The sequence below is a fragment of the Homalodisca vitripennis genome, chromosome 6, assembly GCF_021130785.1.
Source record: "Homalodisca vitripennis isolate AUS2020 chromosome 6, UT_GWSS_2.1, whole genome shotgun sequence".
NCBI lineage: Eukaryota > Metazoa > Arthropoda > Insecta > Hemiptera > Cicadellidae > Homalodisca > Homalodisca vitripennis.
Window position 1 is genome coordinate 76,092,558 of NC_060212.1, and position 17,500 is coordinate 76,110,057.

A 17,500-nucleotide genomic window follows, 5' to 3' on the forward strand; every position below is an offset into this window, starting at 1 on the left:
AGATGACTTTGATACAAGTGATTATCCAAAAGATCATGAATGTTTCACGACTAAAAATAAGAAGGTAATAGGGAAATTGAAAGATGAGTTAAATAGCGAAGTTTTAGAATAATTTTGTGGTCTAAGATGTACTCGTACAAATATCTAGATAAAAATCCAGTTAGGTGTAAAGGAATTAAGAGAAGCGTTGTAAATAAAACAATAAATATCGAAAACTTAAAGAGATGTTTGTTCGAAGATAAAGAAGAATTTAGGGAGATGACTGTAATAAAAAGCTATAAACATGAATTGTATACCATCACCATAAACAAGCTGGCACTGAACGCTAAAGATGATAAGAGAAATGTCCTAGAAAATAAGATCGATACAGTACCTTATGGATATAAAGGCGAAGCAAAATCTAATATATTAGATGAGTTAAATAAACTTGGAAACTTTGACATGTAAATGGAAGATGATTTGATTCACTGCCACAAATGCAAGAAAAAAACGAAAAATATAGATTCTAAAATCGTTCAAACTCAAAACGGGTTGTATAGAATTGCAGCAAAATGTTCAAAATGTAAGACAAATAAGAGTAAATTTATAAAGAATCCAAATGAAAAACAAGTAAAGAAAGAATCTAAGAATAAGGAAGAAATCGAGATTGAAGCTAGAGAAATTCATGCACCAGTACGAAAAAAGTTTAAAAAGAGAAAAATTATAACTTTAGGAATTGACGATTTATGGGCAGCAGATTTAGTTATAATGTCTAACTATTCAGATCAAAATGATGGATTTAAGTATATGTTAAATGTTATTGATACTTTCTCAAAATATGCTTGGTCAAGAGCTATCAAAAGAAAAACGGTAAAGATGTTTCAAAAGCCTTCGAAGATATAGTAAAAGATGCCATAAGGATCAATCACAAACCTCCTAACTTACTTCATACAGATAAGGGTTTAGAGTTTAAAAATAAAGAATTTAACGATGTTTTGAGGAAATACAACATTAAGATTTATCATACTGAAAACGAAGAGAAATCAAGTATTGTAGAGAGATATAACAGAACTCAAAATGAGAGAATGAAAGTAATTTTTGAGATTAATAAAAACTTTAAATGGATCGATATTCTTCAAGAAATCGTAAAGAAATATAACGATACTGTTCATAGCACAATCAAAATGAAGCCTAAAGACGTAGATAAAGATGCAGAAAAAGAGTTATTAGAGTCGGTTTTTAAGTATGTTCCACCAGAAATTCACACGAAAACTAAATTTAAAGTCAATGATCATGTAAGAATTGTTAGTAAAAAACAAACATTTTCGAACAAATATAAGAACAATTGGTCAAGAGAAATCTTTGTGATTTATCAAATTAATAACACAGATCCTGTAACTTATAGTATAAAAGATTTAAATAATGAAGAAATAACCGGAAAGTTTTATGAATATGAATTGAGAAAGTCAAAGATTTTTTCTATATAAATGGAGGCTCAAAAGAAATGTTCAATGTGCAAAGAAATAAAAGGTTTTGAAGCTTTTTATAAAGATAAAAGTAGAAAAGATGGAATTATTTATAATTGTAAAGATTGTTATAGGAAGTATCATAAAGAGCTGTATGATAAAATAGAAAAATTAACTTTGGAAGAGAAAGAATGTCTTAAATGTAAAGAAACTAAAAAAATTTCAGAGTTTAATAGTCATCCCTATAGTAGAGATAAGAAAGACTCATATTGTAAAGATTGTGTAAAGAAGAATCACCATAGATTATATTATGAAGATACTCAATGTGAATGTGGAAGAACTATAAAATGGTTAAATAATTATCAAAAACATTTACAAACAAAATATCATAATTCAAGAGTTTAACATTTTCATCGTGTAATTTAGATATTCTATAAATCAGTCGAGATTCTGCCATATTTGTAGTAAAATGATTTCCGTTGTATAAAATATTCAAAGATTCTTTCATTTGGTTGTAGAGATTTATACTATTTGGATCTCCTTGTCTTAATAAAATTTCCATTTCTGGGTAATCAATTTCAAGTTCTTTCAATCTTTTCGGTATTTCTCTCTTTTGAGCTCTGATAACGTAATAAGGATATTCCCACATGTGATTCTTCTTAATTAATACAAAAACATGGTGTTTTTTCTTAGCAAAATCTTTACAAACAAGGTCTGGTTTCATTAAGTCAATTTTTACACTTTGTTTTGTGATTATTTCCGTTTTTATTTCATCTTTAATTTGCAAGTGTTTAACTTCGTCCTCTAAATATTTAATCTTGTTTTCAAGTTTGTACACACCAAATTTACGAATACTTGGTAAAACTTCTTCTAAAAACCCAATCTTGAAACATTTCTGCTATTTTCATTTTAGATTTCAAGATTAAAGAATATATGCCTGCTTCATTGATGAAAACAGTGTTTTTTTGAAAGTTTGAAGGCGGGGGCGAATCACCCCTACCTTCAGAATGTATGTTTTCGAAGCTTTTTTTATATTTTTCTTTGACATGTTCTTTAATTGCTTTCTTCGTATCTTTATATTCTAACACCTCTGCAACATCTTTCGCCTTAAACCAAAATTCATTATTTTCGTCAACAAATGTTAAAATTTCTTTATTATTGAATTTGAGTAGATTCACAACTGACTCCATTTAGATAGAAAAAAAATTTAACTAGTAATTTTTATTTTGAGAATAAAGCCCAGATTCATTAACGAAAACAGTGTTATTTTGGAAGTTTGAAGGTAAGCTATTTATAGCCCCCCTTATATTTAGATTAAAATAGAAGTTTTTATCATCTTCGTCAACGTTTATTCTGATCGTTTGCATAGTATTTTCATATTCTAGAATTTTTGCTACGTCTTTAGCCTTAAACCAGATCACATTGTTTTCGTCAACAATCGTAAAGATATGTTTGTTATTGAATTTTAGTTGATTATTAAGTAGGTCTACAATTGACTCCATTTAGATAGAAATAAAATTTAACAAGCAATTTTTATTTTGAGTATAAAGTCCTGATTCATTGATGAAAACAGGGTCAGGATGAAGATTTTGAAAGAGTCGCGATTCGATACCCTTGTCAGAATCTATGTTTTCAAAGCTTTTTTTTGTATTTTTCTTTAACATTGTCTTTATTCGTATTTTTTGTGAATATTTGTGAGGTGGCCCTCGAGGGCTACCTTATCTTTTAGATAAAAGTATTGGTATTTATCATCATTATCAACTCGTTTTGAAAGTTTGAAGGTAAGAACGATTCGTTCCCCCTTGATTCATCATTCTTTCGACAATCTTAAATATATTGTTGTTTTACTCTCATTATTTATTAAATTTCCCTCAGAGTCTTGTATAGTTAGAACGATTTTTTGAATTCTTTTAATATTTTTTCTAATTGGAATATAATCGATTTCATTCGGTTTTTCACTGATTTTTGATCCATAAGCAACATTTGGGAAAAAAGTGTACAAAATTTCAGATTCTTTGTGTAAATGTTCGGTATGATTTTCAAAACTAGGTTCAACGAGATTGCAGTGCACTTCAATTACATCGAAAGGTCTAAATTTTGGCGTTTTATTTCCTAAATGTTGCTTATGGATCAAAAATCAGTGAAAAACCGAATGAAATCGATTATATTCCAATTAGAAAAAATATTAAAAGAATTCAAAAAATCGTTCTAACTATACAAGACTCTGAGGGAAATTTAATAAATAATGAGAGTAAAACAACAATATATTTAAGATTGTCGAAAGAATGATGAATCAAGGGGGGAACGAATCGTTCTTACCTTCAAACTTTCAAAACGAGTTGATAATGATGATAAATACCAATACTTTTATCTAAAAGATAAGGTAGCCCTCGAGGGCCACCTCACAAATATTCACAAAAAATACGAATAAAGACAATGTTAAAGAAAAATACAAAAAAAGCTTTGAAAACATAGATTCTGACAAGGGTATCGAATCGCGACTCTTTCAAAATCTTCATCCTGACCCTGTTTTCATCAATGAATCAGGACTTTATACTCAAAATAAAAATTGCTTGTTAAATTTTATTTCTATCTAAATGGAGTCAATTGTAGACCTACTTAATAATCAACTAAAATTCAATAACAAACATATCTTTACGATTGTTGACGAAAACAATGTGATCTGGTTTAAGGCTAAAGACGTAGCAAAATTTCTAGAATATGAAAATACTATGCAAACGATCAGAATAAACGTTGACGAAGATGATAAAAACTTCTATTTTAATCTAAATATAAGGGGGGCTATAAATAGCTTACCTTCAAACTTCCAAAATAACACTGTTTTCGTTAATGAATCTGGGCTTTATTCTCAAAATAAAAATTACTAGTTAAATTTTTTTTCTATCTAAATGGAGTCAGTTGTGAATCTACTCAAATTCAATAATAAAGAAATTTTAACATTTGTTGACGAAAATAATGAATTTTGGTTTAAGGCGAAAGATGTTGCAGAGGTGTTAGAATATAAAGATACGAAGAAAGCAATTAAAGAACATGTCAAAGAAAAATATAAAAAAAGCTTCGAAAACATACATTCTGAAGGTAGGGGTGATTCGCCCCCGCCTTCAAACTTTCAAAAAAACACTGTTTTCATCAATGAAGCAGGCATATATTCTTTAATCTTGAAATCTAAAATTCCCCCCACCCCCCCCCCCCCCCACCCCCCCCCCCCCCCACCCCCCCCCCCCCCCACCCCCCCCCCCCCCCACCCCCCCCCCCCCCCACCCCCCCCCCCCATGAACAAATTATTATACTAAAAATACTTTTACGTTTCGTACAGCTAAATAATGAAAAACTACAAAATAGTACATAAAGTGTTCTAACTTCATATTTTATAAAATTAGAGCAAAGGGAATGGCAGACATTTACTAATAAGGACGTGAAGATAAATTAAACTGTGTAGCAATCAGTGATAGTATGTCCATTGCCCACGCACCACCGCGGCACTTCTTACACTGGAAATTCAAGACGTCTTTTCGCTTATTTCTTTCCATTTATGTACTCTTTCTCTTCTCAACCTACGGAATCTTAGGCTGTAATATCACTTACTTTCACAATCTTAAAATAATATTATTATGTGAAAAGAATATTATTTTATTAAAAATAGATTAATTTCAACTTTGAATTAAGCAATAAATAAAAAACAGAATTTAGTGCAGTTAAATGTAATAACACTCTAAAGTGTATACGTTGATAATGCGATGACTCCTTCATTCATTACTGAAACATTTCAGTGTCATAATTACAAGATGCATAATCAAAGTAACATAATTTGTTTACACCTTGGGTCCAGTATTTGTTACTTTGCACCTTGGAATGTTATAACATGAATATTTATTATTTGATGAAACGTAATTGTTTATTATTTCCTATAATACTAGATACTTAAAACATTTTATTACGTACGTACTTTATCCCCCGGTGTTTTAATATTTTATTAAGTCGTAATAACCGACCACGGGGTTATCCGAAATGAGCATGTCGTTAATTCAAATTTGTTGGGTTTTATGGTATATATTAATTTATAATACAAAAATAATTCATCGTAGAACTTTTCATTACAAGTTATCTTTTTAATATGTGCAATAATGCAACAAAAAATAATTGTGTAAAACTATTGTAACAGTCTATAGGTTATAATAATATTTCATAAATTATAATTATTGTTGCTGAAATCTTAAATATACGTAAAAGTTCATAAAAGTTGTCCGTGTTCAAATTATTACTAGCGTAAGCCTCTGAAAATTAACTCCAGCATTACCAAGTAAACAGCCTTTGTTATCCGCAGTTTCACAGGTTAATAGAGGATTAATATTATGTTACTGGTATGTGAGTGCCGAGGCAACACTGACTGTGATAATATATGGATAGATCGAACAATATCCCAAAGCTCTAGGACAAAAAATGAACGTTTATAATGTTGTTTTCAGGACTAGGGTTTAATATATTTTGAGTTTAAAATAGTTCAATGATGATTATATGTTTTTTACAGTATGGTATTATGGTAGCAGGGTTAACATTGTTTTAAATCATTACCACAACTAGTCAGGCAAACAAACCCCTGAAGCTTACATTGTCAGAGTATATTTAAAATGTTGTCACTTATTAAAATTGTTTATTCATTTTATTCTTATTTTGTTTTTACGTATAATACTGTGCTTAAGTATGTCTGCAATAAACTAACGGAACCCAACACTATCGAAAAGGTTTTCTATTTCCTTTGTAAAATTTCTTTGAAATTGAAAAAAAAGTATCTAACTAAGAACGATTCAGGTAGTACTCGAGTATAAATAAATAGTATGATAAGCTTAATCTTATATAAATGTTAACATAAATTCAGAATTTTTTCAAAATCAAGCTTAATACTACTAAACGTCTATCTAATTTATATACTATAACAATACACAAGCTATAATATATATTTGAAGGGCTGGATGACTTTATCTTGAATGAATTTCCAGATCTTTAATTGGAGATGTAATTAATTATACTGGCCATTGTAATTAAAAACAATGTCTTGACTTCCTTTGTCACAACATTGAAACAATTAACTTGGAATGGCCTGATTGATTCTGCTCCTCTTCTGCTGTTTCCAATAACAAGTGTACTTCTATTTTGTTTCTGTGATTTAAATAATTTGGAACAAGTTATCTTTTTTCGTGCAAAATTGTTTATCAAATAATATCTAGTTGGTACTAAAGGAATATCGTTTAACTTTCGTACTACGTAATGTACGGACCTAAGGATTTAGTATTAAGAGTGGCAGCGCACTTGCACGAGTAGTTCTTTCATCTACAGTCCACACATAAATGTAGTATAGCCCAAACTAAAACTAATGCTGTTAAAGAGGAGGATGATTTGTCAGATTGGTGGTGCATATAATTTGGAGCAGGCTGTACTCCATCGAAAGGCGATAGTTGTGTATATTTCAGGGAGGTGGGGAACCACCTAATCTTTACCGAATCACTTACGTTCACACTGTACCTGACAGACCATGGGATCATTCTGATGTTTTTAGGGTTTTAAGGTCTTTTATCATTAGCAGCTGGGATCATGAGTCCTTTTATATTATGAAAATTTTCAAGAGACTTGTAATTATTACAAACAATTCCTCAACATACGGAAGATCTGGATTTCTGGATTAGCAATTTACCTCAAAACGAATTTTAAATTAGTAAGCAATCGTAACTAAAATTTACTAAACACGATTACGTTTTGCTTAGGCTCCCTTTTAAATGCATAGATTAGTTCAATTCGTTTAGTGAAATTAAATTTCTATAAAATATCATGCAATAGCACCAAAATTGTTCAAGGCATTTTATACAAGTGATAAGGGAAATAGACTCCATTTAAACTAGATGATTGCAAGTTACACTGCTCCAGGTTCCTCACTCCCTTAAGAAAGAAATAAGAGAATAATTAATAGTTTTGAGTTATTACTGGTTATAACTATTATTTTTTCCTTTGTTGAGTACATTATAATGTCATCAATTATGATTATGCTTCAGAGTTTTAGTGTTGTTAAGACGAAATAATGAATGAAAAACTAAAAAGTAGTGCAGAAAGTATTGTGTATTTATCTACTATTTTAATAAAGTATAGAAAATGGGAGACCTTTTTTGAAGAGGGAAAAAATAATTAAATTGAGTAGCAATCGCCGATAACAAGTGCATTGCTCAAGCGCCCATTGCCTTGTTTCTTATAATGGAGCTTAAAGCGGTCTATTAATTTACTTTATTTAATTTCTCTTTTCGTTTTTCCTTTTGTCAAAATATTAGATCGGTATTTTCTACTGAAGACCACTTATTTCAAATGTAATGAAAGCATATTGATACTTAATAGCGTGACCACCAAATTTTATTTGGTAACATACTTATTTAAATAAAAAAACGGAATGTTTTGTGGTTAAATTTAATGCCACGTTATAGTAGAAATCTGCATAGAACCCACGTACCTTCATCAAAGCAACATTTAAATTCAATGATTCCTAAATAAAAATATAATTTACCTAATTCTTTTTTATATGCATATCCCATTGCTTGTTGCCTCTTAGTTTTTCAAAGAAGAACATTGTATTAATGTTTCATTTCTGAATATTTTTTTCTTCACTATAACAGTAAATCTTTATTAAATTTTAAACATTTCTATATCCATAATTTTATTCCCCTTAGTTAATATTTTTATGTGTATGTAGACGGCCACCAGAGGGTTACTTAAGGCGAGTGATTACCTCGCTTCCTATGTTGTTTGCTTCATTTCTAATGAGATCACACGCCAAATCATGAGAGAGAATGGAAGGAGCTGCTCAAGGTTTGATTCTGGGACCGAACCTGTAAAACATCACTAACCATGGGATCCACTGAGTAGAAATTCCAGAAGGGAGCTTAGTGGGGTGCGCGGACACATTGCTGCGGTAATAACTACTTTCGCCGAGGGAAAGGATTCGCCTAGTCATCCTGCGGGAATGGTTTGGTAACACACATTGAGATTTGATGATACACGATGCAGAATTTGTAGATACGATGGCTTTTAGAAACAGAGAACATTAGACAGCCAGGCTGATGATAGACCAGAGAGATAGATTGAAGCAGGAATACGGAGAGGTACATTTCTGTCTGACCCAGTTCCTTACCAACTATGGCAAAATTCGATTATACCTGTTTATGATGGGTTGATCTAAAGCCTGGGATGTCTTTACGGTGATGGCTTCAACGTAAGCAAGATGTAACAAAACGAACGAAGGGTTCTAGAGATTTTAATAGGCTCTCTCACCGAACATTATTAAGCGATTTTAAGAGACATACCTTAAATAATGTTTCAACAAATGGAAGGTGCTGAAAAGCGAAACATTATAAGAAAGTTAATACACGCCCGGTGTGTCCAAATCAATGGCCTTGTGCTTTTTAAGACATTTTTTGACTTCGGTAGTCACTCTCTTAAAGTACTACGCCGATGTTTATCGGGCATGCGAGTCCCACTCACCAGCGGATAGCCACGGTTCATTATAATTTATTTTATCGTTGATAAATACATAAACGTAATTTAATAAAAGTTAATTGATGGTATTTTATATTAAGCAGTTAGTACATTTTAAAAAGTCAATATTTTGATCACTTATCGAGCAATTACTGTTGTGAGGAATTTAGAGATAGGATTTTGCATTTCATTCTCCACTTTAACATTTACGTTACCGTTTTTTAAGGAGTGACAATTAAATAACTTTATACATTTTTGACAGCGCTATAGATAAGTTACCTAAACCTTCATACACACACAGTAAGATACATTAGTGCATCTTAAAGAAATACGGATCACTGAAAATATGTTGCTGAAAGAATACTGCCATTTGAAAATTATATTTGGTAACGAAAATATCTCACAATCCCGAAAGCGTTTTTGCGCAAAATTTGTATAGGCTATGTTACCAGATAATGCACATAAAAATTTCGACAGAGGGTTATTATATTAGTTTGTTTGGTTTTACCAGACAACTAATAACAAATTAGTTGTGAATAACTAACTCTTTGTCTTGTATACAATTAACTGAAGGAGATATGCTAGGTTTATATGAGAGTGAAGGATTGTTTAATCGCTGTTTCGTCTTAGTTTAATTAGATGACAAACTTTTGCTGATAGAAGCAACACGGACGTGATCTTGGTACAAACTCTGGAGAGAACACGTTTTAATCAAGATGAGTAAATCAGGAAGCTCTATCGTGGTTTAGGTAGAACCGTAGTACTCATTAGTCCATGTTGAGTGTTACATTAATTTATAGGCAATATTTATTTAATCCAAGAAGTTATCAATAAGGTACTTCTAGTAAATAAATGCCCTATTGGCTTTGTTTTTTAAATGAATTCTTTATATTTCAAGACTTATAATTAGCTAAAGATTTCTAAAATTACTAGTAACTATAATGACAACAGGATATTAGCACAATAAATATATTTTTAAGTAAACTTAATAACCACGTACTTCTTAAGACATTTTAACATGTGCGTGTTCAAACCTGTATGCTGTATATCAACATATTCAACATAATTATTTAGAGACTTATTTTATACTCTGTTATTATTTAAACACTGGTACTAAACCAAATATAATGAAAGAAATATAACGCATCATGTGATAATCTGTAGCAAAACATTTTCTAAACTTGAAGTTTGCATGAAATTTTATTTCTATAAGGATGATTTATACGATGAGTCAGTTCGTGTATGATTTTTACACAGACCGTGTTCCAAGATTTGGCTTACATAGCATTAACTTCTTAGTATTACATAAGGAAAAAATTAACAAGTTGCATTACATATAAAGGTCAAGTTTCTTGTCATATTAGCAACAATAGGTTATTCTTGCATTAGCTTTTACTGTTATTTATTGAACTTACTGAAATTGGTTCCAGTGTTTATAAATGCATTTCTCCTAACATATCCATTTACTGTCTTTATTACAAATTAAATAAAATTTCACAACTCTTGCAAACTGTGGTATTATATTTAACTTATTTACTATGGTATTGAAACATTATCCATAATTAAAGTAGTAAATATTTTAACGTAACTTTTTTTTAAAAATAAGATGACAGAGTTCATTTAAGAGATTTTTGTTTACGATATTGTGCTAGGGCTTCTGAGTGTAGTTTTTGGTTGTTTAGGTTAAGTTATTTAACAATGATCTTCCACTCATATTACAAAAATATAAATGTTATTATGTCGTTATATTTATGTACATTAAATGTAACACAAGATATAATTTGTTAATAATGTCAGTCTTTCCTAGTTTCGCACTAGTTACTCCTATTGCTGTTCCTACTTATATCAAAGCACAAATAAAAGAATTAAGGGACACTAGGATAGATTAAGAAATATCGCTCTGTGACAAAATATAAACATAATGATCACATAAGCAACTGTTAGGAAGCACCAACAGCACAGAAGTAAGGCTTGATAACATATAAAACAAAGTAAAATACTAAGGAATATATTTGTATATACTTGTCATAAACGTAGTTGAGAGCTGCTGAGGCGTTCAGATGATATTGAATTTGTTGCGTCTTATTGTCAAGGAAATACGCCAATCTTTTTTTAATCAGTCATTTTTAATGCCACTGAATATAACATTATACAGAGTGTAACATTAAAAGTTGCTACATTAAACTAATTATAGTTTATCATACCTGTACATTTGCAGCTTAACTTAACTTATATTAAAAAACTGAGGTTAAATTTAATATTTATAATTATTCATTCAGATTTACTCCATAGGGAAAACACTATGAAAATTGTATATATATATATATATATATATATATATATATATATATATATGTGTGTGTGTGTGTGTGTGTGTGTGTGTGTGTGTGTGTGTGTGTGTGTGTGTGTGTGTGTTGTGTGTGTGTGTGTGTGTGTGTGTGTGTGTGTGTGTGTAGAGCCTATTGTATAAAGCAAGATGTCTCCTCACATAATTATGTTTATTTATGTAATATAAATAAAGAGACATAATAAGTTTTAATTGTAATTTAATTTATTGGAAGGATTTCATAAAAATTACAAGGTGCTCTATGTACATACATGAGAATAAAAACAGTAGATACAAAACAAGAATTTATTTGTACAACATACAGTACTTTTTCGAACAAAATATGCAAAACTAAAAAGAAACTAACAAATAAAAAGATCACTCACAGAACCAGCAAAAAACTATTCCAAATTTTTAGAAACATTAAAGACTAAATTTAAAATGAAAGTAAATCAGGGATTTATGAAATTGGATGCGATGAGTGTGAGCAAATTTATATTAGACGAACAAAAAGAACACGATTTAAATTTATCACACACAAAATATGGAAGAGTTGACAAATCTACTGTGGCCAAGCATTGCATTGATTCAGGACAATGAAAATAAATTTTAAATATACAATTTATAAAAGAAGTAATGAAACTAATGAACTAAAATGATTGGGAAACACTACACATACACAGATATAAAGAAAACCTCATGAACAATGAAGAATGAACTATTGAAAATTCCAGTCTTCTTTCTTCTCAATTTATTCGAAAATTAAACTGTAGTCACATATAATTTTTCATACTGACTGAAATATTTTCAAAATGTTTGTATTTACACTAATATTAATTGTTGTACACCATATTTCATTTTAATATATATATTGTAAAAAAATATGCACATATTTATTTATGGAGTCGCCTGATGATGAAAGCTTTAGTTTTTAAAGGCCTCGTGCAAAAAATTTACAATTGGAAAAGTATTATTTTCATTAACATTTAGTAATATTTCAAGAATTTTACAATTTCTCCAAGAGTCTTAAAGGTTGCTTTCTAAACACAAAGCAGGTGGAATCTATTTGGACTTCACATATCCCAAATGTACTATTGATCGGATAGTAATTCTTATGATGAAATTATTTTATAAAGTTCATATTCCACATATGCAATTTTATTTGTTCCACGGGAACTATATTGTTAAACCAGCTTTAACATTTTATAATTACATCGCTTCAGTTAATGCTCAATATAATCTGGCTCTTAATGTGTACAGCTTATCTTTTAGATCCATAATGTCCTGACATAACCTATTTCAGAAGCAAGTTCACATTACCTTGCTATTCGTATATTACTCCAACTAGTTCATATTTGACTTCAAACTAACATTGTAACGTTACATAGACAGCAGAGAACTTTACCTATTAAACGTTAGTGTTTATTAAGACCTGTGTCATGACACATAATAATCAATAAATAATCATATCTGATATAAAAATCATAGTATATGTTAAAATGTAATTACTTCAAAAAGGAAGATTAGGGAAAAGGTTTATAAGAAAAGTAATAATAGATAGATTATCTTGTTGATATTGTTTTTCCAAATTTATTTTTCCAAGGCAAATTATAACCGAATTATAGGGGTTTAACTTAGCTCAATCCAAGAAAAAGGACCTCATCGAGTTATTAATGTTGTATTTTCAGCTAAAAGTTACATACAGATCAGTTGCTCATTTGTGATAATTTTAAACCAGTTATAACATGTTCTTCTTACATTACACGTTTTTTTTGGCGAATTGAACTATGCACTCTCTTTGATTTGTTTTTCGCACTGTAACTAAATATCAATTATTACAGATAAAACTATTGTGCAATTTAAGCAACTAGCAAACATTAACGGCAAACTTACAATGTACTGAGACGCTCTTATGTTTCTGTAAATATCATTAGGACTATTATTATTAAAATTAAAGATTTTTATCTGCTCTATTCTCGATCTTAAATTCTCTACCACTTTTTCTTACGATGTAATTGACCTATATTAAGATATCTGTAGTGATTTTGTATATTGATACGTAGCGTTCTCCATTATATTCATATAACCGACTATAGGAAATCCATCTACGTACCTCATTATAATTAGAAAGTAAGTGTCACTTTATACAGACCATTCAAGCTCTCGACATGAACTTATGTCACTATTCATCATGAATTATGTCATTCTTCGGGAACTTATAGTCATCCAAGAAACACGATGCAATGATCATGTTACATAGAAAATTGCTTTTTAGGATTTGAAACTATGTAAACTGTTGGAAATTTGCCTCGAGTGAACAGAATCTCCGTTACAACGCAACCAAGTTCAAACTGAAAATACCAATGTGGCATTTTTTTGTCATATCATTGTGGTAGTTTGTTAAACTAAAAGGTTAAGGATTCCTTATCGTTAATCTCAAGGAAACAGAGTCTAATAATATGTACAACTGTGGAGAGTTCTTGAATGCCACATCTCCTGCAATCTTGTTCCAACATAAGTTATTGATTGCCACATATAAGTACAGTCATTGTTCAAGGATTCGCGCCTTTACTGGCACTGAAGAGCGTTCTATGAGTTACGTTGCTGGTTTATCGAAAAAGACTACTAATTTCTTACCTAGCACATTACAACAAACGCCCTACGCTCAGTTTTGAATCTTAATAACTGTAAAACAGTAATATAAAAAAGTATAGTAGTATTCCCATGGCCTCCAAGGTAGTAACCAAGGATTAATGCAAACTTTCATAAATTAAATAGAGGAGCTTTTACCAACTTTATCTTTATAACCTTTGTGGGTGGCATATTCTTAGGTTCTAAATCCAAAGGGAAATTATTAATTGATTTTATGGCAATATACCACTCTCTTCTACTGTCAATGTCTTTCAAGTATCCGATATTTGTTTACCATTGAAAATTTGTTTACCATTGAAAATTTCCAATACTACACATAATATTAGTATTTATGTGACAAACTGTCACTTAAAAGGTTTTAAAAACAAAACTTAAAAAATGTTTTAAACAAATTCCATATTACTAATAGTTTATTTAAATATATTTTTATAAATGTTTTTAACTTTCTTTATCTCAACGTTCTTTAATTTAAAATTAAAAAATACAATACATTTGCCATGTTTACATTCACATCAGTATGGCTTTCAAGGCCTTTACACGATAAAATGTATATAAATTATATTATATAACATAAACATCTTCCATACATCATGCATTTTATTTGCGTCAAAATATCTATATAAATCTCGATATTCCTTACAAAATTTTAATAAATTAAGGTCTTATTATTCACATAACATTTATTAAGTATTTTTCTACAATTAATAAATAACTATAAATAAAAAAAACTAATAATAACAAACAGTCACCTACTAATAACAGGAAATCTACTATGCAGACTCGTTTCATTCCTCATATTGTTCAAACTTGAATTTGAGTCCCAACACTTGTCTTATAGTTTTTCTTAAGTAAACAAGTTTTTCCAAATATAACCTTTCAAAACCTCTTATCAATACATCATTATATAACAGTTCCTCCTATGAAAGCCAGTCAACCCTTAATGCCGTTTCTTCATACATTTATTTACACAACTTTCACAAAGTTCAGTTTATAATTGTCTTCTAAATATATGTATTTAATTTTGAAATAAGTTACAATATATCGAGTAACGTCTTGATACTTCAGTTACCAGACATAACTGCAAACCGCAAATTTTTATTCTATTCTTTTATAAATCTAATTTTAAACATTTCGAAATAAACGTTTGTATAATAAAGTAACGGTATAAATTAGCAGAGTTGCCCAGTTAGATGTAAATAAATCCAAAAATTTTATCAAATCCCTTTAAGTAATTTGTAAATTGGTTAAAATTATTTTAGTTAGTTTCAAAACTTATTAACTATATTTATTAGGGTAAATACATAGGATTTTGAAATTGTGTCGTTGTCCATGTGTCTGCCCATGTGTGCGATGATAACACTTGGTGAAAGGTTCAGAGACTTGAAACTGCGTGCATAGATTCCCCTTGGTTCAAGTAAGATATGTACTTATTTTAAGACGAAAAAGTGAAAGAGCAGTCCTCCATCTGTCTTTCTTTGCGATAAACTTTGATAGTAAAGTCTTAGAGATTTAATACATAGGAATTATCTTTCCCTGAAGAAAAATTTTTTTGGGGTAAGAAGTTCAAATCTAAGATTGTCTGTATGTAAATATCGATAAAAATACTCTAAAAACTTCAAACATAGTATGAGCTTCCACTTAGACTTTTAATTGTCCATGCTATCAAGTGATGGCGTTTGCTAACGCTGATATAATATCGATTTCAACATAAAAATATTAATTCGAAGTCTTCTTGCAAAACGTGGTAAAAGATATAGGCTAGTTCGCTAATCATTAAACATCAGGACGGAATATTAAACACTTATTCTCCAGGTGCTCTTTACGACACTTCTCGATTTATTGGAACTACCTTTTAATAGGATTTCGTAACTGTTTAGAATGCATCATTAATCGCAGCTTTATACCTGAGATGCTTTTATAGCAAGATAACAGCTAAAAGACAACGTTTCATGTGCAATTTTACACAATAAAAAATTACTGATAGCAGTTTTGTATTAAAATTCGTAATATTTAATTTGGTTTATACTTATAAGTAAGGGTTTTTATTTAAATATACATTTTATTATATATAGCGTACAACTATCCGTAGAGTAAGACACAAATCTGGTTATACGGTTATACAACATACGGCATAAAGTACTCATATTCAATATAACAATAATCATTACGTGTGTTTCTCCTCAATCGATAATAGGTAGGGATGTTGTAAGTTTTTATCCACAAATGGTGTTATCTATCATTTCACAAACGCTTCTTACTACAATCGGTCATTATAAATATTATTATACTTAATAAAAAAAAGTGTCACGTAACAGGCTTAGGTGCTGTTAGATGCAAACTTTTTATTCTACAGCTAATTTTATTATAGATATGTGGTGCGGACTGACATTCAGACATAAAATATATTTTGTAGCTCTCTGGAAGACATAAGCTAAGTAAAGGGATAATCAAACGATATAGACGAGATGGTTCTTAGTCAAATATTAGGCGTTGTTTCTTAAGTATAGAATTGGCGTTACAAAACATAAAGTGCATAGCTTATTCCATTTTTAAAATATCCAGCGTATAGTTACAATAAGCAAAGGCTTAGCCAAATTACATAGCCGAACTGGTCTAAACGAAACACGAGGCATCACTTCCCACATAAAGAAATAACGTTACAATACACGTCCATACACCTTTTCGTTCTTGAGATATCCAGGGAAACGTACACACAGACAGATATAGAAGGAAGTTAACCTGGCCTTCTATTAATCACTATATAAAATTTCAAGTTTATAGTTTTAACCTTTAAGCTGTAGCCTTCGTCAGGTTCAGTCGATTTCATGGAGGGACTCATGTCTCCTAATAAATACAATATTGTAATGGAGTATAAAATTAACTCTCTGATAATAATATCGTAAAATGGTTCATTTTACATTAAGAAATAATTTTCTCTAATTTTTCAGCTAATGTATTTAAAATATTTCTTTGAATAGGTAAAGTTTTTGGATCACAAAAAAGTTTTACAAGAAAAATTAAAACTTTAATTTATTTAAACAAATTATTCAAGTATATTTATCTATATATATATTTAAGTAAAATAATAACTGCGTTTTCCTTAAAGTATAGTGTAGATTACCAAACGTGGCATGTTCTTTGATAATGTAAATTCGAAGTATAAAGTAAATTTGGCACTTATATTCGATAATCTCAAATTTGCATAATATTATAAAAGAGAAAATCCAATATAAAGTTTACCGCTAAACTAACACTCTGCTTTCTACTCACGTAAGGACCATTACGATATCTCAACACCCTATGAATTTAAACGCAATTTATTGCAGTAGTTTCTTAAACAAAGTTAATAATTAAATCTGCTAGTTAATATTACATGTTAATCTTGATAACTGTCACTGACATGGATAATAAACATTATTAATTTTCTATAATTGTTACAAAAATATCTGTAATATATCTACCAGATTAACGTCCTTGAAAATTTCTTCTATAAGTTACGTTTTTATTTATAGGTTTGTAAAAAAAATATTATTACTTGGGTCTT